This window comes from Falco rusticolus, chromosome 4 (genome assembly GCF_015220075.1).
Source record: "Falco rusticolus isolate bFalRus1 chromosome 4, bFalRus1.pri, whole genome shotgun sequence".
Lineage (NCBI taxonomy): Eukaryota > Metazoa > Chordata > Aves > Falconiformes > Falconidae > Falco > Falco rusticolus.
In genome coordinates this window covers 30282823-30306956 of record NC_051190.1, presented here as the reverse complement: position 1 = coordinate 30306956, position 24134 = coordinate 30282823, and the positions used below count along the sequence as shown (strand labels likewise).

At 38.6% G+C, this 24134-nt stretch overlaps 1 protein-coding gene across 2 annotated transcripts in view; it reads right to left on the bottom strand.

Moving 5' to 3' along the window:
- The window catches only part of MAD1L1 (mitotic arrest deficient 1 like 1), a 380463-nt gene that overhangs the window by 340142 nt on the left and 16187 nt on the right, over positions 1 to 24134 (bottom strand). The gene's annotated exons all lie outside the window — the stretch shown is intronic.

Sequence of the window (24134 nt, the reverse complement as noted above, 5' to 3'; positions counted from 1 at the left end):
ATACATAGGAATTAGTGTTCACAACCCATCCCCCCTATCCTAGTGCTCAGCACAAATACACAGGCGTGAGCACACCCAGCATTGCTCTAATCATTGCTCAACTACAGAGTCTCAGTGGAGCATGATCACAGGATTATTAGCAAGAGGGTAAGAAAAGGAGGAAGTAAATTTACATAGACTGTACATTTCAACAACTCTGGCTACCACTGAATACCCTTTAATAGTGTAGAGGTTCAGCTACACCACAGGTGTCTCAAAGCAGCGTTCCCACACAATTATCAGTGTGCTGACTTCAGAGTCCTTCATACAAGCGCTGACTCCAGAGTCATGGGGGAAAGAAAAAGAAAAAAAAATGATCCATCAGCTTTAGATTACACTTCAGATAACATTCTGATAACCTTTTCTTGTCGAAGAGATCAAATATTTCTACAAATCCACTAGCAACAGCTTTTCAGTTGTTGGGATAGGTTTATTTTTCCATCAAATCCAATGATGAATTCTTAAAACTAGTGGAATAGGATCAAGATAACTCTAGTCTAACAGTCCCAGAAACCACTATCCCACATCAACAGTCTCTGCAGGAGATAACTGTTCTTTTCAGAGACCTCTCCTTAAATTGTGAGTGTAAGAGATTCAACTCTAAATGAAAGCAGCTTATAAAAAATGTTTCCCTTGAGCCACCAGAAAGGGTTTCCCATCCCAAAAGAGGAGCATCTGTATCACACTTCTCAAAGGAAAGAAAGCTGGAAAAGGCTTCACAGTATATGCTGGGTACATCCTTTTGCTGCAGGAAGATGCATCACCCCCCAAAGGGGAAAGAGTGACCCAAACCTTGAAAGGGTTTTTCCATAGGGAGTGAGTGGTAAGCTAGTTTTACAGAAGTAAAATCTGTGGAAACACATTCTGCCATGTCCCCCAAGATGGAAGTCAAGGCTTCACTGTTGCTGGCAGATGAAATTAAGCCTGGTCAGATTTTACGTTATTCAAACACAGCCCTGGAATGAGGTTCCTGCCACTCCAAAAACTGGATAAGTAGAAGACGTGCCTCTAGCTTGACCACTGAGATTCTGAAAGAATCTAGGACTAAAGAAGTAATTTCTCTGATGATACTACTTTTTAGCCAGTTATTCACCTACAGAAAAGGCATTACTTTTTCTCTTTAATCACCTGCCACTTCCAGTCAAGTGAAAAATCAGTTAAAACTCTGAGCTGATGCAGACAGTCAGGATTCAGTCCTGGCAATCCCAATTCAAAGGTTCCTGCTTTTTGCTTCTAGAATTGCACACTTGTAGCCCTCTTCAGCAGAAAATTTTGAAGCCTCTAATACTACTTGTGTTACGTGCAAGTCCTGACAGCTAATGCATAATAATGCAGATGAACATGGTCTCCTCTCAGACAATGCAGATATATATTGCAGCAAAGAAATTGTTAGAACAGGATGAAACACTGTCCTTCAAAGGCATCACACTCAGTGGTCAAGGAAACTACAAGAAGAAACCAAGACACCAGCCTGGAGATGGCTTGACTAAAACATCTATAATTCAAATTCTGGTAGCAGAGACAAGTCAATTTTAAGCCAACAAGCACCTGGGTTTTAAAACGTGTTGCAGCACTAGATAAACATTGCAAAGTCCTATAGCTGAGCCTGAGGGGATTCTTAATGTAAGCAGTTCCTCATCTCTTTACAGAGAGCTACCCAATGGCTGGGCATTAGAACAAACGCTGCAGAACTAATTCAACCCAGTCTGATGCAAGCCACATTTCCACATAACCCAAGAGCATGAGTAACACAACACTGGTTTCTTGGAATCTCAGCTCTGAAGAGCTGAAATCTAACACTGCTCTAATTTTGTTTTCCGAGCTAGAAGACTTAGGTTCTTTCTAAGAACTAAATGAAGAACTAAATGATAACATGTGCCAGAAAGTGGAAGACCACTGCTCCACAATGTCTGTGGAGGGGGGGTTGGGGAGTAACAAAAATCCTACAAGAGAAGTCTACAAAGCTACAATATAGTTTCAACAGAAGGAAGGAAGAAGCTTTTGAAGGAAGCAGACCCTCTGACTCAGATAGCTTTTTTTCCCATTAATTAAGGAAGTAGATGTTCTCTTTCTGCAGTAGTTTCTAACTAAAAGAAATAGCTAGAGTTAAGGTAAGGATAAAGGCAACTTTTTATTAGCACTGATGAGAACAAAAGAAAAAAGAAAAAAATAGTAGTCTCGTGACTACTAGGGTCACGAGAAGCTAAAAAACAGAAAACAGCAGCAATGGACTGGGTATGCTTAATCTGTTTGGCAAAAAGAAGCTGTAAGCAGACACACCAACTTCAACATGGACAATCTTTGTAAAATCTAATGCCAAGTCAACAAGGCTCTGAGAACCGCAGTTCTAAGCCTCTCATAATTCAACCAAATATAGCAGATTTATCACAAGGATACTAAATATCAGTCATCTCTCTGGCCATGTTCAGTGCCAGCCCCCAACTCTAGTATTTGGTTCCTACTCCCTGCACCAATGAAATAATTGCACAATTTTTTTTAATGAGCAAAAGAATATCTTTGCCTTGATTTTTTTTTCCTCATTTTCTCAGAAGTTCATACCATATTGTATTAGGACTGAGATCGAGAACTGAAAATAATCCAATAGTAAAATGAGACAGGACTATAAAAGCCACAGATTTATACTAATGACAGCTACTGACAGATTTCCAATAAAAAGCAATCATCCTCATCTGTTCAGCAATCCAAATCAACAATCAGCTTCCAATCTCAGTTTCAGCAATTGGCAGCTTTAGGTTTATATTTAGTTCTGGAGGATGTTTTATTGGCATTAGATACTTCCCCCCTCCCCCCTGCCCCAAGTGGAGCAGCAAAGATATATAACAGAAAATAAAGGTAACAAGTATTAACCCCCTCTAAAGAAGAGTTCACTTTCTGGAAAACTAATTCATGTCAGGTGTTCAGAGACACAGACACCCTGTGCATGCACTGTACTGTCAAATACCTTTACTGAGAGGTTTCAAAGCCTGTTTCTGAGGTCTACATCCTATCCTGATCACAGACGATTTGGCAAAAGCCAAATTTACACAGTTCCAAGTAGAGGAATGACACTGCATGCACAATGACAATAAATCAGACTAGCTTTCAGTTTGAGGAGAATTGGTCAACTCCCCAAAGCACTGCAAATACCAACCAGCCCTCACTGCTGTAAACAGCTCTCTCATTTCACAAGTTTCTGAAAACAATGCCGCATGAAAAGAGAAGTCTGTCAGCCCCCAACACACACTTAACAAGTTCTGGCCTTGACAGCCTCTGTCTGATGGACTAGCTGTATATCTGTGCATAATTTTTGCTAAACCCTATCCATTCCCTATGGAACAGCTGATATCAAAACCAGTATTAAAAAGCTAAGAAGTCTGCTTTATAGAGTATGTGTATGACAATTCAGCTTATCAACACTATTTGAATCACCACAGCTACTTTAGGGAAGTTTGAAACTTTGTCCTCCTCACATAAAAATGCCCAGACCTCCCTTTCTGAAAAGCTGCTGCTTTGTGCACTAGCGCTGTTGGCCCTGCAAACAAGCAGACATCTTCCTGCCTCAGGTAGCAATGGAGCCCAATGGAGCCTATGAACTACCAAGAAAACCCCACACCTAGTTTGCGTCAGCTGTGCAAAATCCTGTAGGTGAAACACACACATTTAACGGTAGGATTCAAGAGCAGCACATTATTAAAACTGAATTGTATGCTATCCAATTATAAAGACAACGTGAAGAAAAAACGACAAAGCGGTTTCCAAAATGCAGGTGCAGATTAAACCACTGACTTCAGTTCCTTTCTCCTGGGTAAGGCACAAGTGGCCAAAAGCTAGAATATTCTTCCTCTGTCCCACCATCCCATCCCAAGAACACATTTCATTCTTCAACACTTAAGCAAAAAAAAAATTAAAAAACCACAAACAAATGCAAGAATTCAAGCCTAAATTTGAAACAAGATTATTTCTCCCCCCCCGCAAACGGGCAAATTAGTCCAGCATAGTTTAACAGCAGAGTAAGGAAGGAGAGGGACAAAACTGCTGTTAACCAAACCTCTTTGACTTCCTTTGAAGTGCAGATAATTTGAAAAGGAGCAGTTTAAGAATGATAAAAACTTAAAATTGTTCAAATGAAGTGAAAAATTAACTTAATAGGATGCCCATCCAAGTCACTCAATGATTTCCAAGCACCCACTGGCACACTCCTTTAACTTTTAACCAGGAAAACGGCTTATGCAATTTTTTTAATGCCTTTTTTTTTTTTAAAAGGCATACAATTATGCTGACATTTCATAGGCATTTGCTAGAAAGCTCTGTTGAACTGTCCTGGTTAAGGATCTATTACCACTTCAGTATAAACTATGACAATTTCACACTGAGAATTACCTGTTGAAGTAATGTTAAACCAAGACTCAGTAAGCAAATGAAGATGTTAAAGTAAAAACTGGAATATTTTTTAATTTATAACTTACTAAAACATCAACTTCTTATTGCTTCTATAAAATGTTTTAAAATTCACAGCAAAGAAAGACGTTTGATTGTAGCTAGATATCTGGCATTACATTTTAACCATGAAAGTGCAAGACAAATGTAAAACTAAATAGAAAACCAGGCACAGCTCTGTTTGGAGGACTAAGTTCTTCACTGCTTTTTTTTTGTAAAAAAAATACATTTGCTTGAAACTACCAAACTAATAACACACTTACAATATTACACCCCTCAACTAGTTATTTTTGGAAGTCTGTTGAATTAACATTTCTCTCTATAGGTTTACCTCTGTGACACAGATTTGGTTATCTCAACTAAATCACATTAAAATGGAACATTCCCAGATTTCTGGCACAGCATTTTAGGTGGATCCATAAACTGGTTTACACTTAAGCATAATCACCTGACAAAGACCAGAGACAAAAGTCTTCACTAAAGTGTCTGTTAGGAGAATCAGGCACAGAAAGGGAGGGCACATCTGCTTCTTTCTCTTCAATCAAAAAAAATTTTGCAGTGCTTTTTTGATTTTGTTTTGGGGTTTTGGGAGTTTTCTTTGGTGTCTGGGTGGGGGCGGTGGGGGGTGTTTGTTTGTGGGGTTTTTTTTAAAGGCAGTCTCCTGAAAGTATAAAATCTGGATTTTGTTCCTTATCTATTTTCATATTACATATAAGAAACACAACTAGATTTTTAAATTCTCCTCTCCCCAAGTAGGGCCTTTTCTACTTTTAAAGAAGAATTTAATCTTCTTCCTAGGCAGGAAAACAGCAGCATCTGAAGAACAAACAGAACGATAACATGACAACAACAGAAGATTTCTGGAAAGGCATTTTAGTTGTTTTAAATATTTCTGTGTGATTAGACAGGCTGTGGATTGTCTGTAATAGTCTCTTCCTGTATGCTTGAAGTGAGTCTCCCAAACATCCTTTTTGTATGTTTGAGCTCTACAACTGCTTTAACTCCTCTATCTCTGGTTTACAGGCCTCCCGCTTATTTCTTAAACTTCACCAGCAAGTCCAAAAGCAGCTCAATTCCTCTGATGACCTGCCCTTCAAGAAAGTACAGCAAATAACAATAACCACAGCAGCACATACAGACTTCCCCAGACACAGCAACACAGAGACCTCAAGTTTAACTTGGTCATAGTAACTCAAAGTTTGTATCAGAAAACTGCAACTTGAGCTCAACAACCCTTTCCCCTCGAAATAGGCACCACCTCCCTGGGAGGATACCTTAGCTCCCCTTCACCAGACTAGCGGAAAACATTGCCACTAAAATCTGGTGTCCAGGCCTGGAAGTTCTCAGAGTTAAGTTTCACAACAGTACTCTTACAAAAACGCCCCTTCAAGCTCTGGTCCAGGTAGTTACATATACTTGTTAATGTCTTCCATGTCTACCTCCTCCCTTTCTATTGCTAACTACATTAACTAAACCATATGTTAAGGAATCTGCTACACAGTGTTCACAAAAATAAATTCTCAAAATTTCCTAGGCAATTAGGACACATTTAGTATTTTGTAACGCTTTTATTAAAATGTTTTGAAGAGCAATCACTTACCTTTATTCATTCAAATGAAGGTGCTCAGAGCTGTCAAAAAAGCAAAACTAAGGTATACCTTAGACTGTTTCTCCAATAAATTGCATGCTTAATATTTTGCATACAAAGTAAATGGAGGAAATATGAAGTGTAAACTGAAAGCAATAAGCAAACTCAGCTTCTGAGGTTTCTTTCATTTAGGAAAGAAACCTTATATTTCTGTTTAAATAGAATCAACAAATCCAATTGCTCTTTACCAAAGCAAATGTCCTCATTAACCACTCTAAGCAGAAGAACAACTTATTCGTAAGAAAGCATTTTAAGTATCTATAAGTGTGTTAACAATTCTAAAGGCAACTGATATGACTCCTTTGAAGCAACTGCAAAATTAGCAATTACTCCAATCCAGCCATAATTTGAAGAGGGGAGGGGCGGAAAAAGGAAGAAAACCATCTTAGATTCCAATCAATTGAATTTTTGGGGGTTTAATGAAAAGTTTTTTCCTTTCAAAATTATCAATATAGCATCATAAGTAATCTTCCAAGTTTCATTTCTACTTTAAAGATACATTTAAGAGCTCAACAAGATTAACTTTATCTTACTTTTGAAAAAAAATGAATCATTTGGCAGGCATTTCAACATCCCAAACTTCCTTCTCATCCCTATCACTGCTCTAACAGCAAGCACAGAACAAACCACTGAAACCTTGTAAGCACACACACTGCATAGTTGAACGTAACCTTACAAGTGAAAAGCTTTAATAGATCTCAAGGAGAAGGAATGTACACATAGCGAAGCTGCTGATTTGGAAGGTAAGATAAAAATAGCTTTTTTTTTTTTTTTTTTTTTTTTAATCTTCACCCAGAAGTCAGGTCATTGCATACTGGCTCACATGATATGCAATTTAGAGCTTTTGAGAGGTCATGGTGAAACAAAAGCAATTTTCTATAGTTTGACTGAAAAAGTGCTAGAGCACATAGCTCAGCTTTTTACACAGCAAGCCCAGAGAGTGTTGCCTTTCCAAAAGGGGTCCAGCTCACACAAATCATCATTGTAGATTTCCAGGCTACTCTTCTCCAGGTGCAATTCAGTGAGAACAGCAGAGCAAATCTAATTGCCTCTGCCACTGCAGTGGCAGTCACCAGCTTTGCTTCGTTCATTTTCTGCCACTGTAGGTCTGAATCAGCTTGCTGAAATTCCCCCTTTCAACAAGAAGCTGTTAGCTGGCTCGGCTGTCTTCTCATCAAAACATATCCTCGAGCTCTCATTGATCTTACAGTGCTACACTTTATGAGGGGGGCTCAAGGGCAAGACACGTGAACTGTCAGGCTGGCTCTCAAAACTGGCAAGAAGTCAGGCTGCCTATGTTGCAAGAGATCCACCATCATGCCATCATTTTGGGGTTTGGGATGGATGAGTAATTGTACGCTCTCTCTCACAGATTTTAGTAACTGTCAAGACCAGACTTCGTTAAGAGTCAAAACTAACCTACACTTTTAACAGAAAAAGATGTACTACCACAAAGAAAGTAAGTAAGTAGCAAGGGAAACAGTTAACTAGAAAAACAGAATACACTGTCTTGAGCCCTTACTAATGACAAGTATATCCCCATACAAGTTCAATTTGTATTGCTGCTAACCCACAGGGATGTCCTTTAATTGCTCTGCTGTTTCACATTACAGCACAAGGCAGACCAGAGCAAAACATGCTTGGCTCTCCACTCTACTCAGCTGCCAGCCACTCTTCAGGCTTTTTGGCACAAAAGATAATGGTTTGTAGCATAAGTAAGGAATAATAATAATAAAAAAGTACCAACTCTAAAAACTTACTTATGCTTGACATTTTCAAAACAATCAAAGCTTGCTTTGCCATGCCCTGTTCTTGACTCTGACTCTCTCCTTCAACAAAACAAAAAAAACCCCCAATCTTCTTGGTATTATGACACAGATTAAATCAATTTCTTCTTGCAGTATGCATTGCTATGTCTCATCTCACAAGAGCGGGGTGGAGGGAGTGGCAGCCCACATATTTCAATCATACTATAACACAAAAGAACTTTAATTTGGCTTAAACTCAGTTGCATAAAATGAAACAGTTTATAAAGGCAACAATACGCCATTTACAACAACTCAAGAAACATGGACTGTATCTGCAAAGCTATTAAATACTCCGTATCCTATGTTTTTCCAATGTAAGAAAACAAGGAGTTCTTAAGGTCTTCTCTTTTTCCTTTTTTAGGGTATCAAGGAAGCACAACAAACCTATTGTACTTAATAATCCACAAGAGCCAGTGTCTTTGAAATGCTTTCAAACCATTGCTCGGTATGATGCAAGGAAAATCTTAGGTCTCTAGCAACACAGACTTCCAGCAACAGCATTTTTGTCAAGTCAGTCAGCACTGCCCACAGCACTGTATTCTCCATCCCACTCTTCCCTAATTTTTTACTATCTCTCAACACTGCTCTATCTCTTATTAAGGAAAAAAAAAAAAAAAAAAAAAAAAAAAAAGTCCAATATTAAGGAGGGCAATCCTTAAGTACCTTCAGGATTCATTCAAAATCAGTTTGAAATTCTAAACCAATTATAGCCTTGTACTATTCAAGGCTCTAAGATGACATCTGTGGATAACAGTTCTTTCTGCTTAACTTTCCCCCCCCCCCCAAAAAAAAGCCAACACAGAGTAGAGATCAAACAGAAAATTTTAAAAACCCACAATTTTTTAAAGTACCTTTTAGCTATTTACCAGCAGTAGCACAGAAGTAGTGAAGTTGGAAATTATCATTAAGAATTTTCAAGAATTGTTGCTGCTCACGTACTAGAGTCAATATCAGCATGATCTTTACAATTAAAGAAGCAAATGTTTTTTTCTCAATTTGCATGAATGTAATTATATATTAATGACAGCGCTGAAAAGAAATTATTGTGGCATATAATTTCATATCTACTGCCCTTAAGATTTTCAGCACAAAATGTAAACACATTTAATAATGTAATGTTTCATTTTACTGCAGCAGCAGCAAAAGCTATTTTAAGTCTTTTACCCCACCATGAACTTAATTTGAGGAAAAAAACCCACAGCTAAAGGGAAAAATAATGTCACAAAATGAATAAAGTAACTTATTTCAGGAAGTCTTAACTAGGGTGGTTTTTCCTATAGTTTTCATTTGTCAGAGGGGTTGGAACAATCACTGTGACAATCCAGAGCTGGGCACAGAGGACAGTATGAACTACTTGCTGGCAAAAATTAGGCAAAAATAAAGGCTTAACATGGGGGCTGGGGAGTGGTGGGTAAATCAAACTAATCTAAATAACAAAATTACAGCAGAATACCAATTATTTATTCTAACCGCATGGGTATCCCAAGATTTTCAAGGCATTTGGATAACTGTAAGTAATCATATGCAAAAAATTAGTATCTGAAAATCACAGACTGAAATACATAGATATGCTTGTTGGAAACACTCTGAATAGACAGATGTTGTACCTTTCAAAGAGATATCATTCAACAGAGAATCATTAGAAACCATGAAAATTATTCCAGGACAGTTGCTGGGATTACACAAAGCTGGGAAAGTGCCCCGACAGCCAAAACAAAGGTAATAAATGAAACTTCCAGAATACCAGGCAGAAGCTTCTTTCTCGACATTTCATGTCCATGAACGAAAGCTAGTCCAGAAACTTGCTCCTCACTAAGCTGAGGGCCAGCAGGGATGGCTGGTTACAATGGAAGGATCTCAAGTAAAAAACTTAACTCCTTAGCAAGAACGCTTATGCTGACTGGGTTAGTAATCCTGACATAATTTTACTGAACCTTTGCAGTTCCATTCTGCTAGGTCACTTCCAAGACATTTGAAGAGACTCAGACCAGCCTAGAAATCAAACAACATAAGCTTCTTTTCAAGGAAGGGGGCAGAGGGGGAACCACCCAAAACCACCCACAATTTACATTATCCAACATACCCTTCTGACATAACTTCTACCTGCATGCGAATTACTAACAGAGAGACAACATTTTTACAGAAAACCAGAGCTTCTGACTGATAAGAAAAGGAGCTAATACCGTAACCAAGCTAGGTACTGACAATATATGTATGTTTGATTATTTTATAGACTTCACTAAACTGATAGTCTTGTTCTTTTGACACCTATCTGAGATAATCCTTTCAGAATATTAATTCACTTAAATTCTGGTATTGTTCAATATAAAGATGTTGATCACATTGTTTTCCCAGACTCTTATCAGCTGAAAATATTAGCCAGCAGTAACACAAAATCCCTAATCTTGAGCAAGAGACAATACTATTAATGACTGCCTACAAGTCCTTGTGAGAGTATAGACCATATTTTCAGCTACTTTTATATAAAGTGATTTGACATCCCATATGTTATTCTTATTTACTTCTGATTACAATCATATACTTCTTCAATCTCATGGACAGAACAGCCACTTTAAGCTACAGTAAAAGTTATTTTACTTGTTTTTTTTTAATATTCTCCAATAACATAGTTCACAGGTAAATTTATGATGACAATTTTGGAAAGAATGAAAAGCATACTGCACATATGCTCAGCTGGAATACCAAGTTATTCTTCCAGACAGAAAACTGAGGTTTAAGCCTGTTGCTTTGATTAATTAAAAACTATCCAGACTCAAGCAAAGATCATTTCAAAGCTTTTTGCAGCAGATGCCTCATCTCTGACAGGAGTAGAAAGTAAACCATCCTGGTTTCAGCAAATGTGGGAGGTTAAAAACCTTACTGAAGTACAGAAAACATATGGCTGATAAATGATTATATTTATCATAAAAATCAATATGGAACAAATACAGTAGAAAATGTTTGCATTGTCAGTAGCCACATATTCCTACAAGTTATTTGATGAAGATGGCACAAAAGGCATAAGCTACCACTGAGGCTCCATTCATGGTGGATGCATCAAGTGGTAATACTCTTGGGGTGGGACTAGCTTTCTCTAGAAACCAGATCAAAGCAAGGCCGTAATTTTAGAATCTGAGGCACAAAGAGTATAAGCAATCTGACTAGGGACATCCAAAACACTCTGTGATTCAACTCCTCTGTAAGAAAATTTAACCCATTATTGACTTAACGGATGATTAAAGGCATCAAGCATAAGAGCTGTACCCTGAATGTTTTGTTTCTTAACTTGTAAAACATTCAAAAAATCAATATGCAACACTATTTTTGAGCACTATACTAATAAGTTAATCCTAAAACATGAGTTTAAACCCTAGCTTTTTGCTTAGTGTAGCCTCACATTTAGCTATCACATCGTTTCCCACTGAGTTCATTTACCATTCAGAGCCTGTTGCTCAGTTACTGTTTTGAACAAATCCGTAAGCACGTGAGCTCACTGTCTATAACCCCCACCATCTGTCTCAGGCCTCCCCACTTAATGAATCACAGTTCTCACTCAGCTGTCCACAAGCTGGCAAGTGAGCTTAACTTCAGGAGAATGAATTACACACATCCCCAGACACATGTAAATAAAACTAAGAAATTTCAGATTTACAGTGCTGCCTTCAAACCCTCTCCCCCAAGCTCAGGGAGGATTAAAAAGGACTTCAAAGAAGCCTGAGTTCCAATTAAAACGCTGTGACCACCCCGGGGACGCAAAAATATTCTTCTGATTAGTGAGATGCGCTCTTTGAACTGTTTAGCTAAAAAAAGCTTTCAGAACTTTAAATAAATGCAGTAATTCTCTTTCTTTTTTTTTAAGTTTCTAAAATTTTAATATTCAATGCAAAGGACAAATAACATTTCAGACCAAAAGTTTTATGAAAGCCCATTAACACATCAGCCTTCGGCATCGGCTAAGAAATATGAGACATACCAAGACCTAAACATTGTAGTCCCAGTACAAATAAGACTGCACAAGTCGTTAGAACAGAACCCAAAAAGTGTCATTGTTGCTACAGTGGTGCTGGCACCCCCTTATTACAGAAAGGCAGTACAAAATCCCAATCTCGTCAACCTTCAGAACCACTCTCCCTCAAGAACAGAGCACATCAATCCTACCTAATTATAAAATTCTGCTTTCTTTCCTCAACATCCAAATCTCCCATGCCACACATATAAAGCACCTCATATCCAAGTCCTTTGACACACTGTGACAATAAAACAGTTGCCCTTAGCCTTGGCAATAAGCACAAATTTAAATAAAAAGCTCTTCCTACGCTTCCCACAAAAAAAATCAACCCACAAAAAAAACCCTCACCTCACCCCTTCAGTCTCTCATTCCCAAAGCTAGACTTGGATTACATACTCCAAAAGTTTTAACATCAAGAAGAATGATGAACATTAAGAACAAATGCTGGGAAAATAACTGAGTCGTAGAGCATGCCAAAGCAGTCAGAGCTAAGTGGATATAATAAACCTGCTTGTGAAAGCCAAACCCCAATCACCACCATCCATAAATAATGAATAATTCATGTCAGAAGGAAATTGAAGCAGACTTTAAGACTCGTTCATGGAAAGTGGAACTGCTATAGTGTAATCGCATTAAAGGTGTAAACAGTGGCATTTCAGCAATTACTGTTCTCTTTTTGCCAGCTCCCTCTCAAAAACCAGTACAACAGTTCAGCGCCTGCATCAAGCACAGGGTTCAGAGCAGCCAAAAGTAATTATGACTTCCCTGTGTCTTTGCCACAGGCTCCTGTGACTGAAATTAAGATAAGGACTGGATTGGTGTCACAAGCACTTTGACACCATCTTGGCTTACTGCTATCATCAAGTTTTAGTCACTTTCAATGCCTGAAGCTACTAGGGGAAGCATTAATAAAATTAGATGATAAAGTTTCTAGAATTTGAAATGTATTCACAGAAGAGAAAGAGCTCCTATTGTCTCCATTGAAAGATACAAACATCCCTATTTCAAGCCACATCCTTCCTTGCATGCACGCTTACTGTCAAGATCTTATTTCATCATGCTGTACGATATAGCATAAAGGACTATCCACTACGTTATTTTTTCTTTGGTGAACAGACAGACAGTACAGAACCAACCAGACAACAATAGAAGAGTTAAAAACCATCCTTCTAGAAGTCTCCACAGTGTCTACCCCCTTGGAGATCTCCTAGCTCCTCCAGGATCTGTAGCTTCGGTTCTGCTCGCTGCTGGCGGGTGTGACTGCAGTTTTGTGCAACAGCTCCACACTTGAGGAAAAGATGCATCAGACATTCCTAATTCAGATTCCACTTGAGTGGGAAGATACAGCAAAGCATTTATAACCTAGCTGTAAATGGGAGTCCTATTTATACAATAAGTATTATATAGCTCAGATGCTGAAGTGTCTTTGGACAACAGTTTCAGTGAGCAAGCACAAATGAAAGCTGGAGCCATTAAACCACAGAACAATTTGAAGTCACTGGTGCAGAGATACCTCAGCTTTTCCTCCTAAGCTTGTTTGAATTCTCAAGTTCTCCTGTTATATTACCAAGAAAATTTTTAATTTAATTCAACCATTCTGGTTTGTAACTTGAGCATTTGCCAGGTAAAAGCATTCTCCAATCTCAGCTCAACTCTCCTTCTTCTGCTGAACCACAGCTTCCCTCATAAAACTCCCCACTTCAGAAGCCCCTCAAAGAAACCATGCCAGAATTATGCACTTCTTGTAGAACTTGATACCTCCACTACATTACACACACAACCTTTGCAAAGAAAGGATTAAAACAACAACAAAGGCACATGGAAAACAAGTCCCTCTGCTCAAAAGTAACTCTGCAAATGTAAATGCTTAGAGAACACTTGGCCACATGCTGAGCATTTATACTTTGCAGAGTCATGTATCAAATCCAGGATTTCTGCGTTGCCAAAACACCTTTTTCCTACCACATTTATTATAATTTTTTTACAAGAAAAAAAAACCAAACCCCTGCACGTAGCATATGACACAGAGAAAACATTCTTAACATTTTGTAACTAACATTTATGTGCTCAAAGAGCTTTTTATAACCCTGGGTAAGAGGATGACTGACAAAAAAAAAGCCACCGCATCTGTAAGTTCTACCTTTGACATAAGGAGATGAACTTTTCAATCAGTGCAAGAAACATACAGAAAGGTTCAAGAGTACAAGCCTCCACATGAAACCAATACGTGCCTGCACAGACATCTTGCTGCCCTCTTCACCTGCTTCAAAAAAGCTGAAGTCAGACAAGCAGATACATCCTCCACTGGCACTCTTTTTTTCCATAGAGGATCACTTTCAAAATCTTGAGGGAATAGGCACAATTACTGCAGCGAGAGGTTCAAATATATCCTACAAGGAAACTTTTTGCTTCAAACCTAGGGAACTACATAAACAATCACAAATCCCATGTGCACATCCACCAAGGTCTGTAAAACTATCCATTTTTTATCAGGCTTAAAATAAATGCTCAAACACACAGCTTCTCAGAAAGGAGAAACGAGAGCTGCCTATTGATTTTGTAGCAGGGCTACCCTCAGAAAAGAAGGGGAAGAACATAATAGTTGAAACAAATGTTGCCCCCCCCCATCCTCCCTTCAGAAAGCACAAAGGTTTTAAATACATGAAACCAGCTCAACTGTGTAGTTACCCTCTGAAAGGCCATCAATTACCTAAATTGGGCTGTGTGGCAGAGAGGAATAAAAATGAGACAGGGTCAAACCAGCTCTGGAATTAATCGGGGGTGGGTGGGGGGTGTATATTTCAAAAGAGGGATGGTTTTTATTCTCACCTTCCCTCTTCCTCCCTCACTCTCCAGCAATCATCATGGCCCAAGGAGACAGTAAAGAAGATTTCATTAATAAATTTATTTCAACTTTCTTTTCAATGGTGCTAAAAATGTATGCAAATCCATTCATAATTAGGTTTAAAAATTCCATTTCATGGGATAATCAGACTTCAAAAAACTCAATTTTAGTTTTAATCAGATTTTAACAAGGATATTAAGTCCATTTCGTTCAGAAGAGGGAGAAACGGTGAATTTAACACAAAATGTATTCAAGCTTAGCCCTGGGAGATAATTAAATAAAATTAATTTGGCAAGGGTTGCCTGTAAATGGAAACGCTCCAGACAGCAGAGACGTTTCTGAAGGAAACAAAAGCAGTTCATTACTGTACAAACAGATACAAAGCTTATTGTTCAGACAGAAGGGAATTGCAGCTCTTCCACAACAGCAAGACAACCTGAGCCCTCAAGCCACCTCTAACAAACACAGCAGTTTGTGGAGAAGGTAGTTGTAGTTATTTCCTTCTCGTTTCAACTAAGTCCCTTAAACTCCCCTAGCACAGCAAGGATGGAACATGGAGGGGACAGCACATATGGACCTAACTATTCCAAATTATCAAGCGCAGAAAAGAGTAAGAAACAATCCTGTGAGAGACAGCTCCTTAAAACTATGAAAACCCAAGCGTAATTTGAGGTTGTCAGCAAGATTCTTGTTAGATACAATTCCATCAAATTCCATGTAGTGGATCTAGTCCCTACACCACTGATCTGAATCCCTACTTAATACCAAAAGCATTCCTTTCTCCCTGAAAAAAGCCATGGACTGATACAGATGCCAAAACTTTGGTAACTGTTCTTCTGATGTTTCAGTTCTGAAGGCCAATTATTTATTTTGTAGCCCCTACAATCTTAGACAAACACGTGTGGATCTTTTAACACTGTGTATTAACAGATTTGTCTGACACTTAACTACCAACATCATACAGTACTAGAGACTGCCCATGAAAGTCACTTCTGGCAAATACTTAAGCAACACAGATCATGAGAACATAAAACAGAACGGCTGACTAAGGCAAAGTTGCAGGTTTGCTTTGTATCCTCTCAAACTTTTCCCTAACATTGGACACTTAAAATCTGTCTGGACAGGGTGCTGGGCCATCTTGTCTAGACAATGCTTTTGCCATGAAAGGTTGGACCAGATGATCCTTGAGGTCCCTTCCAACCTGGTATTGCATGATTCTATGAAACTCTACTGATCTAGACACACCAGTGTTGAAAAGATCAGTACAGGATACAAGACAGAGACAAATATTTTAGAAAAAAAGCTATTTTATAAATCTAACTACAGTCAAAAGACTGACATTGAGAAATCACGTTTATCTTTACTGGCTCTCATAAGCCGGTATCATAAAGCTATATAGACAGATGCACACACATTTTACAAGACCTACATCTACCCAACTAGAAAAAAAAAAAAACCACAACCAACACAACCCAAATTCAGCGCATTTTTTCATTCTTGCTTTCTACCAGCCTTCCAAATATATCAGTTATTACAAAGTGCCAACTGCATTTCCGCTTGCCAGCTACTTGCAGACAGGCAAGCCGATAGGTGTTCTGTCAACTTGACAAGTGGGCCAGCTATCCAGAAGGCAGATGATGCCTTTGCCAAAGTCACGCTGGAAACCATCAGGCCTAAATGAAAGGCTTGTCACAAAATAGGCTTGATGCCATCAGCCCTGGCTGCTAAATTTGCAGAAAGCCACCTGAAGCCACGAAGCTTTAACTCTGGGAATACAAAGAGCATATAGTCAGGAATGTTATTTGCAAACGTACTAGCAAAACCAAGTAAAAAAAATTCATAACTAGGTTAAAGCATCATCTTCTGAACTGAGCCAACAGCAGAGCTGTGAAGTATCGCTGAAAACTGTCCAAGCTAACTAACTCATGAACAGCTGACTTCTCTAATTGAGGATACTGATATGGGACACATTCTCAGTCAAAGCCAGATACTGCATTTTTTACTTCCTTAGAAAACTTAGTAGGATTTCGAGCCCTCACTGAACAGCTTCGTGTACACCGCAGGCAGAGAATGATTGTTTCATTAAAACAGAAAAGAAATTAACTTCGTCAGCAGGGTATAACTCAGGAAATTCCTGAATTTCCTATTTCTTCCTACCCAAAAGACCGATCTTCCTTTCACTATGCTGTTCATATCAGAGTAGCTCTGGAAGAGAGTTTAAACAAGTAATGAGAATTCAAAAGCAATTCCATCAAGAACAACTTGTACTTGAAAATGATTCTTGCAATAGGTGCCCATTACTCCCCACAAAGAGGCACAGCAATTGTTAACTTTGTTGATAAGAGAGTTGAGGATAATATAGAAAAAGAGCGTCAGTAAGGATCGAGTTAAAGTGGTACTAGAAAAGGAACGAAGAAATGCTCAAGATCTCAAGTAAATACATTTCTAGAAAAGCCAAAACTGTACCTACATTGGAACGTTAGACCCTGACAGATCTATTTCCTTTTATAGCAAGAGGCAGTAAAAGTTGAGAGCTGCTTCAATGTGCAGAGGTTTCTAACATGCTATTCCAAAATGTATCATCCTCTTATAAAAATGCCATTCTGCAACAGACATGACTTCATTAGAAGAAATATTTCACTGCCACATGGCTACCCAAGTATGCACAGAACACATTTTACTGCATCAGCAGCCTCTAGGAAAAAAAATATCAAAAAAACCCCCAAAATTTGAAAAAATAAACTTTATCAATACACTCCCTACATTTTATATCAGCAGCAGGGAGGGAAAGAAGGTTCCATACACCCCCACCTCTTAACTGCCTTGGCTACACAGAGTAGCTGGGTGTTTTTCTGCTGAAAAGGCCTGGCTCCATTTTCTACAAGCTATTCTAACCCCACAGAAAGCTTAGTTTGAAAACAGGAGCCTCAAGCTCTTTCTTCAGCTGTCCAGGTCAGCACTTTGAAAATAACCTCCAGACACTAACTGGTTCCAGGTTTTCACTCAGCCCCCAATACCTCCCATCTTTGCTTTCAAAATGGGAATCTTTCCAGTTATCACAGACCCAATCCTTGTGACAGCCTGGTGCAGTGTCTGCTCTCATTCAGGCAGCTCATTTCAAGCTGGTCTTTCTAGCTTATAGTTCTTCCTCATCAGTTCAGGGAGAACAGACATACACCAAATCAACCTGCATAACATACTTAACAGTACAGCACATACAAGAAGGAGCAGCCACATAGTAAAATCTGATTGCAAGGTTAAGGCAAAAAATACTTCTAATTTCGTCTCAAACAGAACTGCAAGGGGAAAAGACATTGTTTATATAAACAGTAGCAACTTAAGAAGCTTACTTCTAATACTTCACAATTTTTTTGCATATTGTTTCAAATAAGAAAGATTGTAACTGAAAGAGTATCAAAGCAAAACATTTTTCTATTCATTCTATGCACGTAATACATAATGTCTCACATCAGCAAGGGGGTTTACTTTTAAAAAGGCGAGGGGGACACCAAATAAAAATCTTTGCGCTTAAGTAAAATCCATGCTGGTAAGAGTTAACAAACATTCATTTGAAAATCTGCTTCATGTTTTGCACATTACTCTGGATTTTCCTAGCTAGACTAGGATACCATTGTCTCTGACACTGGACCAGAGATGGATTAGTAAATAATCCAATTCAACATGGCAATTTCTGTGCTATAAACTGTTTTAAAATAACAAACAACACTTACGTAATCACAGCTAGTTCAAGAGAACCTTGAGGCACTTATCACATTAATCTTTTAACTCACTAACATTTCAAGTTCACTATGCCCTTTAAGAAATGTTTACAAATGTTGTGCAGTACTTTTGCTGCTACAAGCCACATTAATATTTTTCTCTCCAAACAATGCATGCACAAAGGTATATTTACAAACATATTCCCTTTAATAATGCAGCTTGTGAGGAAAGGGAATATAGCCCAGGTAAAGATGTGCTTTGGTCAAAAATATTCACTGGCAAAGCAGTCCCAAGGGAGGAAAGATTGAAGCTTAAGGACAAGGCTTACACAATAATATCACAAGGCATTTAGGCTAGCTTGTCAGAACTAGAAGCATTTTAAAGACGTTAAAAAACTGAAACAGTTTAATTTTCATACATTTCCAGTTTTCTCCCACTCCATCTTGATGTTGCCACACTAGCTACCCTATTAAGCACAATTACAACTGAAAATCAGACCTTTTATGGCTGATCCAGTACAGAACTCCCCCCTGCACTCATGAGAAACCAAAGACAAACAATTGAAGTAGCACCTTCCTAGCTACATCACAAGTATGAATCCTTGCTCTAGGCACTGACAATGTGTAACACTAAGCACGAGTGAATCACTTTCAAAACACCATCAAGATAACCTGCACCAAACAGGCTCAGAAAAGCTTCTCACACGATACAAATCATATTTTGGTCTTATCTACACAGGCAGATAAAGTATCCTTAATAGTTCAGCACATTTTTCAGCAAGCTGCTTAATTCTCAATATGAACAAAGGTCAGCTGTTCTCACACTTCAGGTCCCTGGTATTAAACAATACCTGCAATTCCAAACTAAGATACATAGTTCCATTCTTCCTGCTCTTGAGCCCATTCCCTTGCTTACAGATTGGTACATCTGCACTCACATAGAAGTGGGACTGAACATGACCTTTTAGTTTAGGTCCTGTCTAGTCCTTTGCTATTATGAACTCATCAAAGCAGCAATTTGTGTACTTTCGACTCCGCTGGAAGCTGCATTCGGAATCTTAGTAAAAGTTAGACCCTCCTTCTCGCTGTATTCATGGCAGGGTTACAGAGATTTTATTTAAATGCCAATGTAAGTCTTTAGTATAGATGGTTCTTTTTCTCACTAGTATTGATCTCACTTCCTTCTCCCGCCCTCCATCCATGTATTTCTTGGCAGTAATTACATCTCCTGCCAGCCTTTCCTAGAGCAGGCCAGTCCTTCCATTCACCACTGGTTCAGGGGGCTCTCAGACCTTTTTCTGCATTGAGTTCCCACTATCTTCCTCCACAGTGGGTGACCAGAACTCTGAGAAGTGTCTCACAGGCCATCTACAGAGACATTTGAACACCTCCACTTGCATGGAAGTTTTTCTCCTGGTGCATCCTATGTGTGAGAATTACCAGCCATCTCATTGTAGATGAGTACACAGCCCTTCCTCCAGTCCTTCCCACTGCATGTGGTACATTTTACAAAACAAGGTTTTATTCAGCTCTCAATTCCACTGAGCTTTGTTTCACTGAATTTTGTCCCACTTCTTCACTCTAATCCTTAGGGTCACTCTGTTCTGCATACCCAGCTTTTGTACATTTATGAATCCTCTGAACTTAGCATCATTAGCCAAGTTTTATCAGCACACACCAAATTTTTGCACGAAAACCACTAATAGAAATACTAAACAAAGCAGAAACTAAGGCTAATCTTTGAGAAATTCTACTTATCCTCGCATTTTCCTTTCAACAACCTAAATCTATCCCTGCTTAGACAATTCCTTATACACCCTATGATTCTTCTATTAATTTCCATCTTCTCCCACATGTTTTATACTTTCCCAAGTGGCTCTCTTGAACAAGTGTTTCAGTGAAATTCAAATAAATAAGATCTATTGTGTTTTATTTGACAAGATAATCAATTCTCTAGACAAAGAAAGCTGTTACATTAGTCTGGCACAATCTATCTTGGTACTCCTTGATCCAATAAGGAAGGTCAATTCCTTGCCCTGTAGATAAAGGCCATGCCCACTAGTACAAGGCAGTAGCACAATACAAGAGTTTAAATACTTGCTGAACCATTTTGTTTTGCTTCTATTTAGAAAAGGCCTGTGCATTTTGAGAAGGCTTTCGAAAAAGGCACTGCTATGCTAAAACAAAATCACTCTCAATAAGCATGTACAGGATCCATTTTTATATTTCTGTTTAAAAGTTTCCCTGCAAAAACAAAACTTTGGGGATGAGGTATAATACAGTGCACATCTAAGGGAGAGGGAAGGCATAGCATGCCAACAGCCCCAGCAGAAAATTTAGAACTAAAATACTGAAAGATGCCGAAATGGAAAGGTAAAATTTAAAATGAGCTAGAGCTTAGAGCAGTTATTTAGTTTGTGGAAATGACCAAATGAGAGGTTGAATAAAAATCAAGCACAAGCATTTGAGCTCTCTGACAGTAGCAAACCATCCCCTTGCTGATTAGTCTCTGCTATTTAAATGATAATTTCACTTTAAGGCAAACAGGACTGCTTAATGTAAGGGAAGTGGCTCTTTATACAACTGTCTTTATTTTTGAAAGCTTCTCCTTCACAGCACAGTGAGCAGCTAAGTTCAAGCCATTTACACATAACATGGGTCACTACATGCTGGAAGAAAGCAAACTACTTTTATCCAACTGTTTTTCAACAGCACCTCAAACACTACTTGCAAGAAATACGGCAGCAACGCAAAATGAAGTAGCTGACTGGTGAGTCCCCCGTGACAAATGAATCACCTGCTACGCAGAAGACAACAACAGCACACATTTCTAAAACCACTCCTGTTCCTAGCAGAGAGAGAGCTGTGAGATTATTGGTTTGGGAAATGCACCGTATATTCAAGGTAGGATAATGCTCTATATTCTGATAAAAGACTCAATGGAAAAAGAATGGGATATTTTCCAGTAAAAAAAGGATCCATTGGCATCTTCACCTCCAAAATGAAGTTCTTATTCCTCTAGTAGGAATCGTCCATCTTTTCTTTGATGTCATTATTCTCCATACAGTTCCTGTAGGCAAACTACCAAAGTTCCTCAAATTATTCTTCAACAAAGAAGACCTGATAGTATGCTAAGCTATTGTTCAATAGTTTTTGCTGTCTCCAGAATGCTGGATCTGTGATCCTGCAAAGACAGTTTCTTTAACTGTTCCCAGAGCTTTGAAATGCAAAGCAAGGACAAACATATTTTTGATGTGAGCTTGCTTACTTCTTAGCCTGATTCTCTGATTATATGTTACAGCCTCAGCCTGCCTAGATGTCAGGTGCTCATCCATTATGTTTTACACTCTTCCTGTCTTTCCTTTAGCCTCAAGACTTATTACTCTGATATATTCAAACGGAAATAAAAGCATTAATGGCAAAGGAGAAAGAACACTCATTTTTGAACATCAGAGATAAGTACAGCATTTTAGGAGAAAATTAATATTGGATAAGAAAATACTGCAGGAAGCTTTGCCCAGCATTTCAGTGAAGTACTGGCAGGAACAGACCTACAACATTTTAAGAAATCTATGAAAAGAGACACAGATGGTTGCCATATAAAATTAAGTAGATCAACACCATGAGAATGGGAGAAAACTAAACTCTGGCTAACGCACAAATTTGACATCAGGCTTCCCAACATCACATTTAAATACATTACTCCCTTCCAACACCCAAACATGGCCTGAAGTCTCCCAACACTGCATTCTGACTACTCTGAAAACTGGAGCCTCAGATTTTGAGATGATGAACAAACATTTTCTCCCCACCATGCATGAAGAGCATTCTGTCAAGGAAAGCTAAAACCTAAGGCACTGTGGAAAATGAAGAATAATGTACAGTTTAACATAACAGGATAATGAAGAGCGAAAGAGCTCAGAGCAATACTCCAGCATATGCTGCATGTCACATTCAATAGGTGACAGCTTCCTCCAAGACTTCTCTATGTAAAGAATCTTGACTTCAGTACACATACAAATATTGTAAGACAACCACAATTAGTTTTCTCTTGAAACTTCTGCCTCACCCTGTAAAGACAAAGATCCCCTTTGGAACTGTTCAGGCACTTCTCCCTCAAAATGATTTTAAATGCTTCTAAAGCAGTGCTTCCATCCTTTACACATACTAAGTTCTAAAAACACTGAGCACGTAACCTTTATTTTGAAATAAACACAATGATTATCCTCATCATCCCTTCCAACCCTGGCTGCTCATTGCCACTTCCAAGACCCTGCTTTGGAACAGCACAAGTATTTACGCACCCACACAGTAAACCTGATGAGGGAATCCACCTGGCTGAAAGCTGTTTTCCAGTCTAGATTACCTTTTGCTATGCAGGACCACCTCTTTCAGCTGCAGTGCTCACAGAACCATAAAGTACCAGGTAGGAACAGAACATTGTCACACAGACAGTTGAGTCAGAAGCCCCATGTGATAGGAATAGCAGAACTGCTCCAAGTTGAGACTAGCTGGTCCTGGCAGAACTATGCAAGAGAAATTCACATGACTTTAATACACCTGAGCAGAAGCCAGCAGAAAGCCCTATTTTGAGGGATTTTGTGGAATATTAATGACCCACATATATCGGCCCTCTTCACAGAGTGATTCCTTTAATATTTATCAAAACTTCAGCTTCAGCCGAAGGCAAATTTTTTGATGACAAAATGAAGCTCTAAAATGTAACTGTAAAATGTAGTACTGTGTCCATGCAGGACAAAAGCAGATAATCTTCCCATGAGGTAAGCTGAGACCTCATAACTATAAAAGTTTTTCTAATAAGCATAGCTTTTTTTTTTTTGTTCAGTTTTTGTTGTTTGTTGGCGGGTTTGTTTAATTAGTGTTTCCTCCTATGTACTGCTTATGTCTTTTTTTGGTGCCCTGGGAATTCCCACTGTGATGAGACAGCTTGTTTTACACTGGGAATCTCATAAACAGCAGTCATGCAATTTTCACTATGTTCACAGATCATAAATTACAATTATTTACATAAAACTTAGATGTACAAAATCACGTTTTGATACCCTCATACTATGCCAATTCTAATTTTCTTCTCCAATTAGAGACTTAGCTCTAAAGTTAGAAGCCACCATTAGCCAACCCAGACAAACCTAACTCATCCCCCCCAAACACAGAAATCAGCACCCCAAGCATAGAAATTAGAAAAGGTCAGGTCAGTGGTACAGTTACAGACAACAGCCAGCATCAAAGGCTTTTAATTAGATGGATTTCTTGCTTGGCGATAAAAGACCAGAGGACTACAACAGGCTACTCCAACAAAAATATTTGCTCAACTATGGAGCAATCGTGCCAGAATTATGGCATTACTGGAACTAGTAACAGTAACCCCCCATCTTGCCTTGATTAGTTGCAGTTAATTAAGTATCCAGAAATGCATATGAGCAATTCAAATTATTTCAACATGCACTGCTTTGTGTATCTGTCAACAGATTTTTATTTTTTTTAAACCAGTAACCACTTATTCATAATGGACATTCACAGAAAGGTAAATTACTACCTTGTGAAAAAAGAGAAGATTATGAGCTTCATTCACTACTACAAAGATATTCAATGCCTTGGATAGAAGAGA